The sequence below is a fragment of the Enhydra lutris genome, unplaced genomic scaffold (genome assembly GCF_002288905.1).
Source record: "Enhydra lutris kenyoni isolate GAN:26980312 unplaced genomic scaffold, ASM228890v2 scaffoldscaffold14, whole genome shotgun sequence".
Lineage (NCBI taxonomy): Eukaryota > Metazoa > Chordata > Mammalia > Carnivora > Mustelidae > Enhydra > Enhydra lutris.
Window position 1 is genome coordinate 28,963,900 of NW_019154098.1, and position 14,664 is coordinate 28,978,563.

Consider the following 14,664-nt stretch of genomic DNA (forward strand, 5'->3'; position numbering starts at 1 on the left):
TATATATATGTATATATATATATATATATATATATATATATTAGATAAACTAGTTAAAAAACGTTAAAAAAGAAAAGGGTAGAAGTTTAAAAAATTTAGCAGAAGAAGAGAAAAAAAATTGAAAAAGAAAAAAAAATTAAATTAACTGCAAGGCTAAAGAATCATGAGGAGAAAGCCATGAGTTCCGTGCTTTGCTTTCTCCTCCTCTGGAATTCCGCTGCTCTCCTTGGTATTGAAACTGCACTCCTTGGTAGGTGAACTTGGTCCTGGCTGGGTTTCTTGTTGATCTTCTGGGGGAGGGGCCTGTTGTAGTGATTCTCAAGTGTCTTTGCCCCAGGCGGAGTTGCACCGCCCTTACCAGGGGCCTGGCTGAGTAATCCGCTCGGGTTTGCTTTCAGGAGCTTTTGTTCCCTGAGCGCTTTCCGTAAAGTTCTGGAGGGCAGGAATGAAGATGGCGGCCTCCCGGTCTCCTGCCTGGAGGAGCCGAGAGCCCGGGGCCCCACTCCTCAGTGCGCCCTCAGAGAACAGCGCCCAATTACTCCCGTCACCCTGGCCTCCGGCCGCGCTCCGAGCTGACCGAGCCTGAGACCAGTTCAAGGTAACCCCGAGCTTAGAGCTCACTCCTCGGCTCTGTCTCTGTAGCCGGCTTCCCCGTTCTAATACCTGTAAGCTCTGTGACACTCAGACACCCCTGATCCTTCTGTGACCCTGCGGGACCTGAGGCCACGCTGACCCCGCGTGGGCTTCACCCCGGTTAAGCCTCTGGAGCGATATCCCTCAGCGGAACAGACTTTTAAAAGTCCAATTTTGTGCTCCGTTGCTCCTCCGCTTGCGGGAGCCGGCCCCTCCCCCCGCGGTTTATCTTCCCGTCGCTTTGGATTCACTTCTCCGCCAGTCCTACTTTTCAGAAAGTGGTTGATTTTCTGTTTCTAGAGTTGCTGTTCTTCTTCTCTTCGATCTCCCATTGGATTTGTAGGTGTCTGCAATCTTTAGATAAGCTATGTAGCTGATCTCCCGCTACCTGAAATAGTCTCAGCCTGCTACTTCTCCGCCATCTTGACTCAACCTTATTCATTTTTAACAGCTCTGCTGAGTTATACTAATATACAAGTAATCACACACTTAATGTATACAGTTTGATAAGTTTAGACATATGCAAACACCCATTATGCCATCACCACAAACAAGGAAATATATATATATTCCCAACACTTTCCAATGTTTTGTGTCCCCTTATTGTTTTGGGCTTTTTTGTGTTAAGAGCATTTTACAAGAGATCTACCCTATTAATAAATCCTGAGGTGCACAATACTATATTGTTACCTAACTCCTACAACTTAACAACAACAAAACAAATGACTGAAAATGGGCAAATAACTTGAACAGACATTTCTCCAAAGATGACATACTAAAGGCCAATAGGTTATAAAAAGATGCTCAAAGTCACTCATCATCAGTGAAATGCAAATAACCACCATGAGATACTACTTCATACTAATCAGGATAGCTACTACCAGAAAAAAAAAAAAAGCATTGGTAAGAATATGGAGAAACTGGAAACTTTATACACTGTTGGTAGGAATATAAAATGTATAACCATTATTGAAAACGTATGGAGTTTCCTCAAAAAATAAAAAATAAAGCTACCATAAATCCAGCAATCCTACTTCTGAATATATATTCAAAATAACTGAAATGAGGATCTTGAAGAAATATCTGTACTCCCGTGTTCGTTGTAGTATTATTCCCCAAAAGCCCACAATATGGAAACGATCCAAGTACTTACTGACAGATGAATGGATAAAGGAAATGTGATACACACACACACACACAGTGGAATATTATTCAGCCACAAGAAAAGGAAATCCTGCCATTTGTGACAATATGGATGAACATGAAAGACATTGCGCTAAGTAAAATAAGCCAGTCACAAGACAAATAGTGTATGATTCCAAACTCATAGAAGCAGAGAATATAACTGTGTTGCCAGGGCCTAGAAAATGGAGAACTGTTCAATGGATATAAAGTTTCAGTTATGCTGGAGTACATAATAGCAAAGCTTATTCTTTATTTCCATGTAAATGAAGGAATACAGGTTGAGAATTGTATGAATTTTGACTTAACTAGTGCAAAGTAGAGACAAGTTTAGAGTTTCCAACAAATATTTCACCTCTGATTCATTGGAAAAGTATAATTTCTAGAGCCTTTCCTTCTTCCATTAACCTTGCAGAATAAAATATTTCCTTGAGACCATTTCCCAACTCTCATGCATGCAAAAATATGAACAAATAAAAGAATGTTTACTCTTAAAGAAAAATCCAGAAAGACTAAAGAAAGGGGAAAAAAGGAAGGAAAGGAAGAAAGGGAAGCAGCAAGAAATAAGAAAGAAACCAAAGGAAGAATAAAATAAATACTAACTTTTGAATTTGCCTAATCAGAGCATATTATTGTTAACTCCCAAATACAGGTAAGTGTGCTTTGATATCCAACACAATGGTGGCCCAAAAAGAGGCACCAAATAAAACATTTACTTTTTTCCCATTATTATTATTAGTTATTTGCCATGCATTGTTTTTTAATTGATTAAGATTTATGTTAAAAATGGTAATGTTTCCCAACCTCATATTTTCCGATTAAAAATAAGTGTGCATATATCTGTGATATTCCTAAAATATGAATGTATCTATGTAAGATGAAAGAAAATCAGAAATGGTGGTATCCATCACAGTAATATAGAAATTTGTTTATTTATTTAAATGAATGTTTTAAAGAAACAGGATTTTAAGGGAATCTTGAAGAGTTCTAGGGAACTGCAGAATACTCTCAAAACTTAGTGGTATCAAATAATCATCAGACCAGCATTGTTTCAATCAATGCAGGTTTGAAAATCATGAATCTTGAGGAATTTATCAAATATAATAATGAAAAATGTTATTTATACTACATGGATATTCTCATTTAATAGGTTTAGAAAACTGACTAGCAGATAGACACAGGTGAGAATATCTAAGGGTTCCTGAATGATTGATAATTGATTATATTTACATCATCCCCACCATATAATTCTTTATGTTCTCCTGCATATACCTCTAGGGTTGGCAGGAAATTAAGTCATTTGAGTAACGAAAGTTTATAATATAACACAAAACAATTCCATGTGAGCATAAGCAAAATGAATGTGTAATTATATATATATAATATATATAATTATATATAAAATATATCTATATATTATATATAATATATATAATTATATATAAAATATATCTATATATTATATATAATTATATATTTAATATATATTTTAATATATAATTAATAATTAATATATTTATTATAATTATATACAATATATTTCAATATTTATAAAATATAACCAAATGTATATAAATGTGAAAGAAAATTATCTCCACCAATAAAATTGCAATATTAATCAGTCAAAGAGATACTCAATATCTATGTCATACTCACCTCTTTTCGAAAGTCAGTGTTGTTCACTTAGTCATTTCTGGTTCTCCAAGCAACTGTAAGCAGAGGAACTGAGTAATCAAAAATTATCATCTCAACAACCTGATGCCTCAATGTTAACCTCTGAGTTCCTCTCCTATCTAATGTTCTTTTCTGTTAGGTTGACATGAAAATCAGTGTGTGCCCTGTGTTGACCACCGGTTATACAGAGTGTTGTCAGAATAGTTTTCCCTGCCTGTTTTGAGCCCCATGGCTATGTTACCCTCTGTAGATGGGTTATACTTGATATGTAGTGCCTGCATTCTATTGGGCTACACTGACTGGTTCCCATCCACATCCTCGGACCAGGAAGGTGTCTTCATTTGGCAAATACAACTCTTGGGGACTGAGCAATGTCCCTAATCCAAGCTGTGATACCAGGGCCCCTGCCAGCCTGTCTCCCATAATTCTTTCATGCCTCTCTGCTGGACATAAATGGTCAGGAGAAAGAAAGAACCTGAACAGCAAATTGGGGTGATGTACCAAATAAACATTATGGAGGCCTAGAAACTTCCAGTAAAGAATGAAGAATCTAAGCCAGCCAATCCAAGTTTATTTATATCTCAGCTAGCTTCACTGGAAGTGAAATATCCAGTACTGTAGGCAGAATATCATTTAGTGTAATTCTTGTAGCAAGGAGATCCAAATCAGTTTTAGAGAATGTGTGACCAGAGGTAGGGAGTGGGATAAGTAAGTGGCCAGGCGCCTTAGGAAATTAGAAGAAACAGTCAGGGTGGGGGTCTAAACCCAAGTAGAGACTTTTTCAGAAAGAATCAAGAACAAGAAACTTGGGCATAAAGTTATTCAACCTGACTTGCATTAACAAAGGCACTTTGGCTTAAATCTCCCATGCACATTAGGAATAGAAGCAACAATGTACAGATCTCAACAGTGAAAAAGGTACTTTTAATATACTTCAGATATGGTTCTCCCAACTGATAATTGCATTTCTGGGTTAGTATTTCTACAGTCTGATATTTCCAAGACTTCCAAGCATATAGATACCAATGAATATTAAAGATTATATGTGCCGTATGAGTGTGCAGTAGGTGAAGAGTACTGGTGAATGGAACTCTTGCCTGAAAAGGCAGAACTCAAGCTGATACTTGAAGGAAAAATAGGAAAGTGAGGTTGAGTGATTGGGCAGGGTACTCCACACAGGAGGCAGATAATAACCAAAGCCCAAAGATAGGAGAAACTGTCCTCTAATTTCTGGGACACATGAAGAAGACCACTTGGTCTATATGGTCTATGGTCATATATATCTATATGAAGCTTATTTACATCTAGATAACATAACCCTGATGAATAAGCATTAATTAGTACATAATTTGGGAAATTCTAATGAAAAGGTGATGAACTAATTTTATTACATTTAACTATAGCCAATCTACCATACACCATTAAAATGCAGTAAAAAACTGAGAACTTTTAAAGTTTGTAGATAATAGGCCAAAACACATTTGTTTTGGTTGAATTATAAAGCTCAAAACTCAATTCTTCACTTGAAGAATTTCAAGTAAATTTATTTATGAAGATAGTGTTGAAAAGTGGCAGAAGACAATAATATTCCACTAAATTGGAAAAATTGAAAAAGAAAAAATCTTACTGGTATGCTCATCCCTAGGGCATATAAAGTAGCAATAACATCATATTTGGTCCCATTGTCTCATAGCCTAAACTAAAAATAAAGTCATCATTTTTTATTTTCTCAAAAATAGAAATCTTTCATAAGAGACTGTAATTTCAAAGTTAAACTATTCTGACTTCATAATACAGTCAAACACCTTGAGGACATAAATGACACATAACTCTCATAACCTATAAAACATATAAAATATATTGCTCTCATAAAGATAAAGGTTACAGTTAATAGGTTGCCTTTAGTAACACTCTCAAAGGTTACTATAGCAATTCTATGCAAATCAGCATGGGTGGTCCCTCACAACTCTCAGATGGTTGAAATAAAAGAAGAATTAAACAAATGGAAAATCACTGATTCTCAGTAGTCAGTATTATTCCTTTGCCAGATAGTCACTAAATATCTGTAATGCACCAATATACTCCCCCATAGGGCGTGTTAAGGATACTGGCATTGTTTTTCTTTCAGTGATGTGAATTATATAGCAGCTTTACCAAATTAATCTCGGAAAACTTGTTAATCGTTGGTGCCTGTCATCCAGCTCCCATAGAGAAAAAAGATATGACCAAACAATATGACATTAAAATTTTAACGACAAATGACAAATCCCAGAGTAGTACAATGAACATGGATTCTATAACCAGATGTATCTGGGTCTAAATCATGCCACAAATTGCTTCATAAGTGATCCTACACACATCATTCAAATTATCTAGACCTCAGTTTTCTACATTTTAGAATGTCAATAATAGCGTCTGCTTAGTAATTATGAGAATTCCATATAATTAACATAAAATACCTAGGTTGGCATATTGGTTGGAATACAGTAGGATCACTACAAAGTCTAGTGAATACTATCATAATCCTAATAGATTTTCCAAGGAGAATATGTGTCTAGAAGCATCACTGCTTTAAAGAAAGAGTGGCAAAGTTATACAAGGTTTTATCCTGGGAACATAATTTGGTGAAGAGTAAAACATTGTCTCAGCCCAGCTGAAATCATCACATATTGCTAATTACACAGTAAAGTTCTTCCTAACACTGAGTCTGTCTAAAAATTGTGTGTCTATCTGCAAGTATATAAAAATATTATATTATGTGTTTGTATCTGTGCAAATGCATAAATATACATAAAATATGTATATATTTACATTTGTGTATATGTACATGCCATTTATGTATGTTTGCATGTATATATGTATGTAAATGTACGTATGTGTATATATGTATATGTATGGGTTTGTTTGTACACAGGACAATGTTAAAAGCCTCTTTAAGAGCTCTCCAAGGTGCCGACCCCAAATTAACCCCATCCTTTACTTGTCACTCTTCTGTTAAAAGATGCCTACTCAAGTGGTAAGGGCATCCAACGCCAGCACTGTTCCACAGAGAAACTTCAGTGTCAGCACATATCTTCCCACAGACATAATACCAAGATGTCAGAGAAAACTACTTGATAGTTTTGGAAGCAATGCACAAAGTCTTTTGCCAATAATGAACACATAAATTTTCCTATCACAATACCACAGATGAGCTAGTAATCATATAAAGAGGATTTCAGTTTTGATCCTAGAATGATAGGAAGTTGAATCTGTTGTCAGATTAATAGACTGTTACTCAAGAAACCATTGGACCCCATTCAATAAGAAAGAGGAATGTCTTTCCTTTTTTCAGATTTACTTTTTATTAGTGATTAAAGCGAAATGCTTTCATTCAATAAAAACTTTACTGAAATCCCTAAGAATGAGCTCATCCTTACATATATTATCAAATGGAAATTAATCTAAATGAAGTCCATCACAAAAAGTAGATCCAGAAATAAATGCAGAAATATAGTCTATATCATCCTAGCCTAGAATAGCAAATTAATTCGAACACTTTCATAAATCAGACATTATAGTCCAAAACATTGTTGTGAATGAAAATACAAATTCCGAAGGTACAAAAGACAGATGTTCTCCTTTGCATATCTTTCAGTTTAGAACATGCTTTTAGAGTGTCCTGCATAGGTCAAGACCTTACCAAATACTCGTGACTCATAGCAGTAGTAACAGGATATTAGCTACCTGTTGTTTTCTGACCACCTCATGTATCTTCTCTACATGATTCAACAACAATGAAAGACAAGAATATTTTAACTGAAATTTATTTTGATTTTTTCCTTGACATTAGTTTCATCTTTATAAGAAATATTATTTCTAGATAGTTCTACTGTGTCTTTAAATGCTTATATCATTGTATTTAAAAGTGTCCAAAACTATCTGGACATCAATTTAAATGAGACATACTGAAGAAGGCTAAGGAAGATGTGCACATTGCTATTAAATCACAGGCTTGGAGGGTTTCCTTGAAGCTAGTATCATGTTTATTCTCCATTTTCTAAAATTGTAATTCTGCAATGAAAAACCACGAAGAAAGGCTTTAAAGCAGTACTGTGAATGGGTAGTTAGTCTATGTTAACTACTGAGTACTGCCATAAAATGCATTTTTTCCTGATGCAGCTGAACTGCATGTATTTTCTGAGAGAATCCAAGAGGTCAAATTCATTATTGTGAAATGGAATCCAAAATAGAAGCTCTATTATCAGAAGTCACTGCTTTAGTTATTCGTGGCATGGTTTAGATGGCTGCCAGCCCTCACGAATGAAGAAGTTAGAGAGTTATCTCTGTAACATGCTCAGTAAAATATACCCCATGGTATTTCAGAGTTACCAAATAGCAACTGACAAGGTCCACAGGAATACTAGAGTGAGAGTTTGCAAAGATTTTCAAAAGCATCCTCTGTTGATTCATGGGGATCTTTCCACCAACTAGGAAGAAAATTCTGAAGGCCATGACAAATTTTACTCAGATGCAGTTTAAACAGACAACAAATGTCATAAAAGGCTCCATATGGCAGCAATAGTACTAGGTTATACCATGATATACTCCCTAAGAAATCTGATTATTTCCAAAAGAAGCTGCTTTCTGGAGGCCTAGGCATAAGATCCAGTATGTTACATCTCTGAGTAAATATCCCCAAGTATAAGAGATGGCACAGGCCTCTATAGTGTCTTGATCACAGCAACATAGTAAGCCCTTACAACCAATGTTAATGGGCAACCTATTACAGGAATTCTAAAAGCATACCTATCTCTGTGTTCAATATGGTAACATGCGATAAATAACTTTGGAACAATCAGAAAAATAGTCCAAATGTTCTCAACACCGAAAAGAAAATTAATAGTACTAATAGCTACTATTTTCAGAATGTTATCTGTTAGGCAGTTACATACATTCTTTCAAAAATGGTAACTTTTTTTTTCTTACATACTCCAGGTGAAAAAGCTGAGTCTAAGGTTGTTGAAAACCATGATTTGAAGCCAGATCTCTTATGCAAAACGTCTTTCCACTACACCATACAGTTGTTAGGAATGGGAGGGGAGGGAAGGAGGAAGGTAAAGAGGAAGAAGGTTGGAAGGAAGGAGGGAAAGAAGGAAGAAAGGAAGTAAAAAGAAAAAAGGGAAAAAGAATGAAATTTTAAAAAGAGAAACATGATTGCTACAAAGAAACTGTGTAGAAACTGCATTTGTTTTTTAAGCCAATACAAAGACAACTTATATATATATACTTCATAAGAGATAAAGACTAATTTTGGAAAAAAAAAATAAGGCAGCCAGAAAGCTAAACAGATATTTGGGTGATATTAAGTGCAAAGATACGATAATAATAAAAATATCATTTATTGAGTCCTATATACCATGCCCTGGGGAGCAGGGGGAGGGGACTGTATTGAAACTGCATTATCATGGCGGGCATGTATTGCATGGAGCACTGGGTGTGGTACATAAAGAACGAATTCTGGAACACTGAAAAAAAAATTAAATTTTTCAAAAACTGCATTATTCTATTTCATTTATAAAATAACTTTGTGGGCCAGGAACTATAAGTATGTCCATTTTATGGATGGAAAAAAAAACAAAAAACAAAAACAGAAACAAAGGCAGAGAAACCTTAAAAAACTTTGCAAAGTTTGCATATCTAGGTATTGGCAGATCCGGATTTGAAACCCAAAACAGCTTGACACAGAGACACTTCTCTAGGTACACCAGTCTGGAAGTGTATCATTTACTCTATTCCTGTGATAGTCCCATTTTTTCAAGATTTAAAATATGTCGTTATATATAAGGAGGTACTAAATAGCATTCAAAGCAATGACCCTGACCATCTTTCCCCACAATAATCATTGTCTTGCTTTTCATTCTATCAACAGAGAGTGCCCTTGCTTTATTATCCAGTTATATATCAGATGAACAACATTATAAGCATGCAGGAGATAGAAGTAATATTTTTCTGAAGTTCTACTGTACCTATTTTTTCTCTTAGCACGAGTAATAATAGTAACATTTCCATAGTGCTTAGGAGCTTCCAAAGCATTCCCCAATATTCAGCCTATCTTGCTCTTCACATTACACTATTAGTATTAGACCATTTCACAAATTTAGGAATTTGAGCTTAGAGCAGATAAGTGTCTTACTCAATGTTACACACTAAGAGTTGAAAGCAGATTTTCAAACTCAGATCTCTTACCTTGAAACCCTTTCCAACAATTTGTCATTTTTAAACTATAATGTATACCCTTTTATAAAGAGTAGACTCTTCACAATGTGTTTAATTAAATCAATTTTAGAAAACAATGTCTTTTTTTTTTCCCTGATAGGCCTCCAAATGATTCACTGCCCAAGAAATTACCTATCAATACAGGAAGATATTTAAGTCTTTCATGATACTGATATGCAAGCATGGAAATAACCACTTGCTGTTTTGCTTGGGGAAAATTAAAGTATACAGTCCTATTTTAAAAAAAGAATGCTGATTTCATGGTTTTATTATTAACCTTAGGAAGAAAGATCTAAATAAAAATACAGTGTGGGGGCTGGCAAAAGCTTTCTCCCTCTTATTGTCTTTGTTTAAATTCAAAGCTAGTTTACCGTTCGCATGTGGGACTGTTAATACAAGAACCCCATTTTCGTTCAACAAATTAGCTACAGTACAATGTATCACAAACAATGTTTCTGCAACATTCTCTGAAGTGAAGTCATTCACAAACTGCGTGGTTCAAAACATGACAAAATGCTGACCATTCTTATCTGTCTTACATACACAAGTGTGCTACCCTCACAAGTCAGGAGCTGCAGTGGAGAGCTTGGGTATCCCTAATTACCAGAATTTTTTTCTTTTCTTCCAAGAAATTTAGGTCAAACTTTGCAGCAGAACTGTTAGCAGCTAGACAATAGCTTCCATTTTCCTGCACTGTTTGAAAATGGTAGACTAAGTAAACCAAGGTGTACTCCTAGTAGAAGAAATGCAGCTGAGAACCTGCTCCTCTAGTAAGATCAGTGGCTGGTAACCTCTGACTTCACTTTGGGATTAGGCAAGACTTTGTGAAAACTGCAAAACTCTCCTCCTCTTTTCCTCCTATGGACACTTCTTGTGAAGAGAGAGTGAGACGCTACTATTGAAAAGTGCTTGGAAAGTGTGTTTAGAGCATACCACTGAACAACTTCAAAGAGAAACTAACTCTATTTATATTTTAAAAGCAGCAACTTGTTTAACTGAGGCAATTCCATGAACAGAGAAAAAAATTGTCCTCTTCCCTTTAGTAAGACTTGGAACATATGATAGATCTCTTTAATGCAAATCTTATTTGGCATAATAATCAGGCTATTGCCATAACCTATAAACCTCATTTATATTCTAGCAGCCCTTTTCATTTTTTGTTCCCTTGAGGTGTTTTTTTTTTCTTTATTCTCAGAATTATAATTGTATTATCTTTTATTATTATTAAGGAACCGAGAAGATTGAAATCTTAATTACCCCCCCAATATTTAACATGATAGTTAATTATTATGATACCAATTGAAAGTTAATATCTGGATATTCCCCAAAGGAGAGATTTCATATAATAGTATTTTATGCAATTACCACAACCTTATCTGACCACAAGAACTAGCGTCCCATCACAGATGTTCATTATAAAGAGAAGCAAGTACCATTTTTTTGACTGCTCAATAACTGAATCCACTTCCAATGCTTGCAAAACCCCCACCTTATGAATATTCTTAGACCACAGAACCTGAAAATGCTCTGTAACTCCCATGTCTGTAACTCTCGTGCATGTAGTTAGTAAGCACATGTCCTAGGCTCACCAATCAAGTGTACTCATCCAAACTTGGAAGCAAGAGAGTGAAACAAAGGGATGGTGGAATACCTCGAGGTAGTGATATTACCTGGGGTCCAGAGCTAGTGGTGTTAATACACAGGCTTCCTTGACTAATATTGATGGCAGCAGAGCGACTAACCTGTACCATTTCTGGGGCATACTTTTTTCTAGTTGCACTGTTGTTCAATTATCTATCCTTCCAATTGACTATATAAGTACCAATACTGTCTCAATAAAATTTGTTTCTGCTTAAATTATCCACAGCTTTTTTTTTTAGTTTGTTTTTGTTTAAAAAACAAACAAACCTGAAAAACCCTCCTGGATTCAGCAAGATTTTTTTGCTTCTCTTTTAGAAGCTCTGTCTGTGTACTTATAACCATTTTATGAGGTTTTGATTTCTAGGGACCTATAACACTACGAACTAGGCAATAAAAGTGGATTACCAACCAGTATGACACCTCATATATATTGAACATTGAGCATATAAAAATCAAAGAAGTCTCATTAATTATAGATACCAAATATCATATATAAAAACGATTAAAAAAAGAAAGTCATTATCTTGTAGTACTAATCGCTAACAAGTTTAAATCAAAAGTTAAACACAAAATGCCCTATGACACTCTTTTCCTTAAATGAAACATGTTTCCAGAACTTAGCCAAAGAAGATTTGACTCTACAGCTTATCTTATTTCTGATTAAATACTCCATCTTTTAGAAGATATTAACCCTTATACTTTTTAAAAATCAAAATAAAGTCAAAGTAGAAAAATACTGGAGGAAAAGATTGTTATGGCTTAGGTTACAAAGAATCTCTTTGGGGGAAAATATACTTTCATTTTCATGAAAGTAATTTTTAACTTTTTAAAAAAGATTTTATTTATTTGTTTGTTTATTTAGCGTGAGCAAAACTGAGGGGAGAGGGAATGCAAGTAGGGGAGAGGTAAAGGGAGAGAATCTCAAGCAGACTCCGTGCTGTGTACAGAGCCAATGCAGGGCTTTATCTCACAATCCCACAATCATGACCTGAGCTAAAACCAAGAGTCAGACATTTAACTGACTGAGCCACCCAGGCACCCTGAGAGTAATTTTGAAGCTGAATATTAGTTAAATAGGATGAATATTACTAAGTAATAACCTGTGAATATAAGAAGCATAGTATGGTTTTACAAAGGAGTGACAGTAGTTAAATCTGTAATTTGAAAAAGAAATCCTAAAAAGTATCACTCAGTTCTTTGATGACTGGGAGAAAGACTGGCCCTCTAAAGTCCTTATGCTAAGTATGCTATTTTAAACTCACTGCGTATTTTCTAAACCTATTCACTTTAACCAAACCAACATAAGCCATGGAGATTTTTACATGGTCAAAATTATTTTTCTATACTCGGTTTCATTTCATATTGATATACAATGCTTAACTCATACCAAGAAATTGCATCTTTTTAGATTTGAGTACATAATTCCCTTAGTTTCCTATGTTTTTTAGCCTTATCTGTGTCTTACTACTATGATGCTATGGTAATTTTCTTTAAAAAAGCATTTTTTTTTTCATGAAATCACCTTCAACATTCTTCAGATTTGCATTATGGCTAATATATTTAAAATTATAGACATCTTCAAAAATTTTAAGATGAGCAATTGAATAAAATCATCACTACCCTTTGAAAAGAAAAATGAATCCCTACAATGCGTTGACAGTATCTAGTGAAAGGCGTTACTAGGAATTATTGATCGGTAATGTCGAAGTAAAAAAGTAAGAGGTTTCTTTTCCAAAAAAGTGGCCCAATTTATTTCAGATTTTTATTTTCTACTTTTCTTCTAGACGGCTTTATATGAATGGGAAGACTAATGCTATAAAAAACATTTCAGCAGGCAGTTTTCACCTACTGCTCTCAGACTATATCTACCCAGGATCAGACATCAGTATTAAAAATTTAAAAATTAACACTCAAGGCAGTTCCAATTCACAAATATGTGGAAATCAGCTAATAAAATACTTGAAAAAATTGGTCTCTAGGGAACTCACTTAAAGCTCACTTCCTGGTACTGCATGTTTAAGTGGAAGAAAACGGGGGGGCTTTAGCAGTGATCATAGCAAGAAGCTTCATCTTTTTTAACTGTCTTAGACAATGTTTCTTTATTGGAAGGGTGTGCGCCAGAGAATTCTAGGGACTACTCCTCTCATGCTCCTGGACAGACACTCATGGGGGTGGGGAGGTTTAGATTCTCATCTCATTAGCTAAATTATCAATAAATATCAATGGCTCTTTTAAGCATAGAAGAACCCAATTTTGTGACCATGAAACCTGGAAATCCAGGCTGGGAAAGAACTGAAGGGAGGTAGGGGGAGATACATGTTAAGGAGGAGACAAGGAAAGGTGGAGTTGGTAACCTCAGGCTATTCTCCTGGACATTTCCTCATTCTGTGCCTCTGAAGCTTACAATCTCAAAGGATAAATTTGGATTTAACTTTAGAAAGTGATAAGGAAAAACAGCTTGTACTCTCCAAATTAATTTCTATCTAGAATTTTTGATATGATAAATTTAAAGCAGTAAACCCGTTTGCATTGCCATCTGCAAATTAAATGATTTAGAAATACTACACTTTTCTTATGTAATTGATCTAATCCTTAAGAGAGAATTCCTTGTCTGTGCCTCAAATCTCTTGCTAAACATCCCCCAGAAGAAACAGTCACATCTTTTGCTTAATCTCCCCAATTCTTAAAAAGGAAAAAAAGAAAAGTTTGAAATACAGTCTCATAGTAACACTTGACTGAGAAACATGCATACCGCGTCTGCAGGAACCATTCACGAGTTGTTTTGGTTACTTATATTTACTAAACATTTTTGTTAAGTGTTATTGGTTTAAGCTTACTTGAGATCAGTTCTTAAATGAAACACTTAAATTACAAAACACGACATAAATTATTTCTCTTTCAGAGAAGAAATACATCTTGGAAAGATTGTTAGAGATTTTCAGTCTTACGTCTTTGCACTAGATTCATTTATGTACATTTTTGCCAATTGATTTGAAGACTAGCACAGTGACAGCTTACAAAACCTTGTACATATATAACCATTTTTTTCTATGAGAAGAATGTGTTTCTCTTTTATAGCTATGATTCAATAATAAGGGCTATATAATTTGCCAAATCAAACCTCTTCTGGATCACAAAGGCTCTAGTTATTCCCTTAAAACCAAGTGTTTCATAGATGAACAGTGCTCTCCTGTGATCAAAGAAAGGACTGCTTGTATCATAAAACAGGTAATTACTGCCTTTTTATTGCCAATGTGTCCCCTCCTGTTTTCCTAC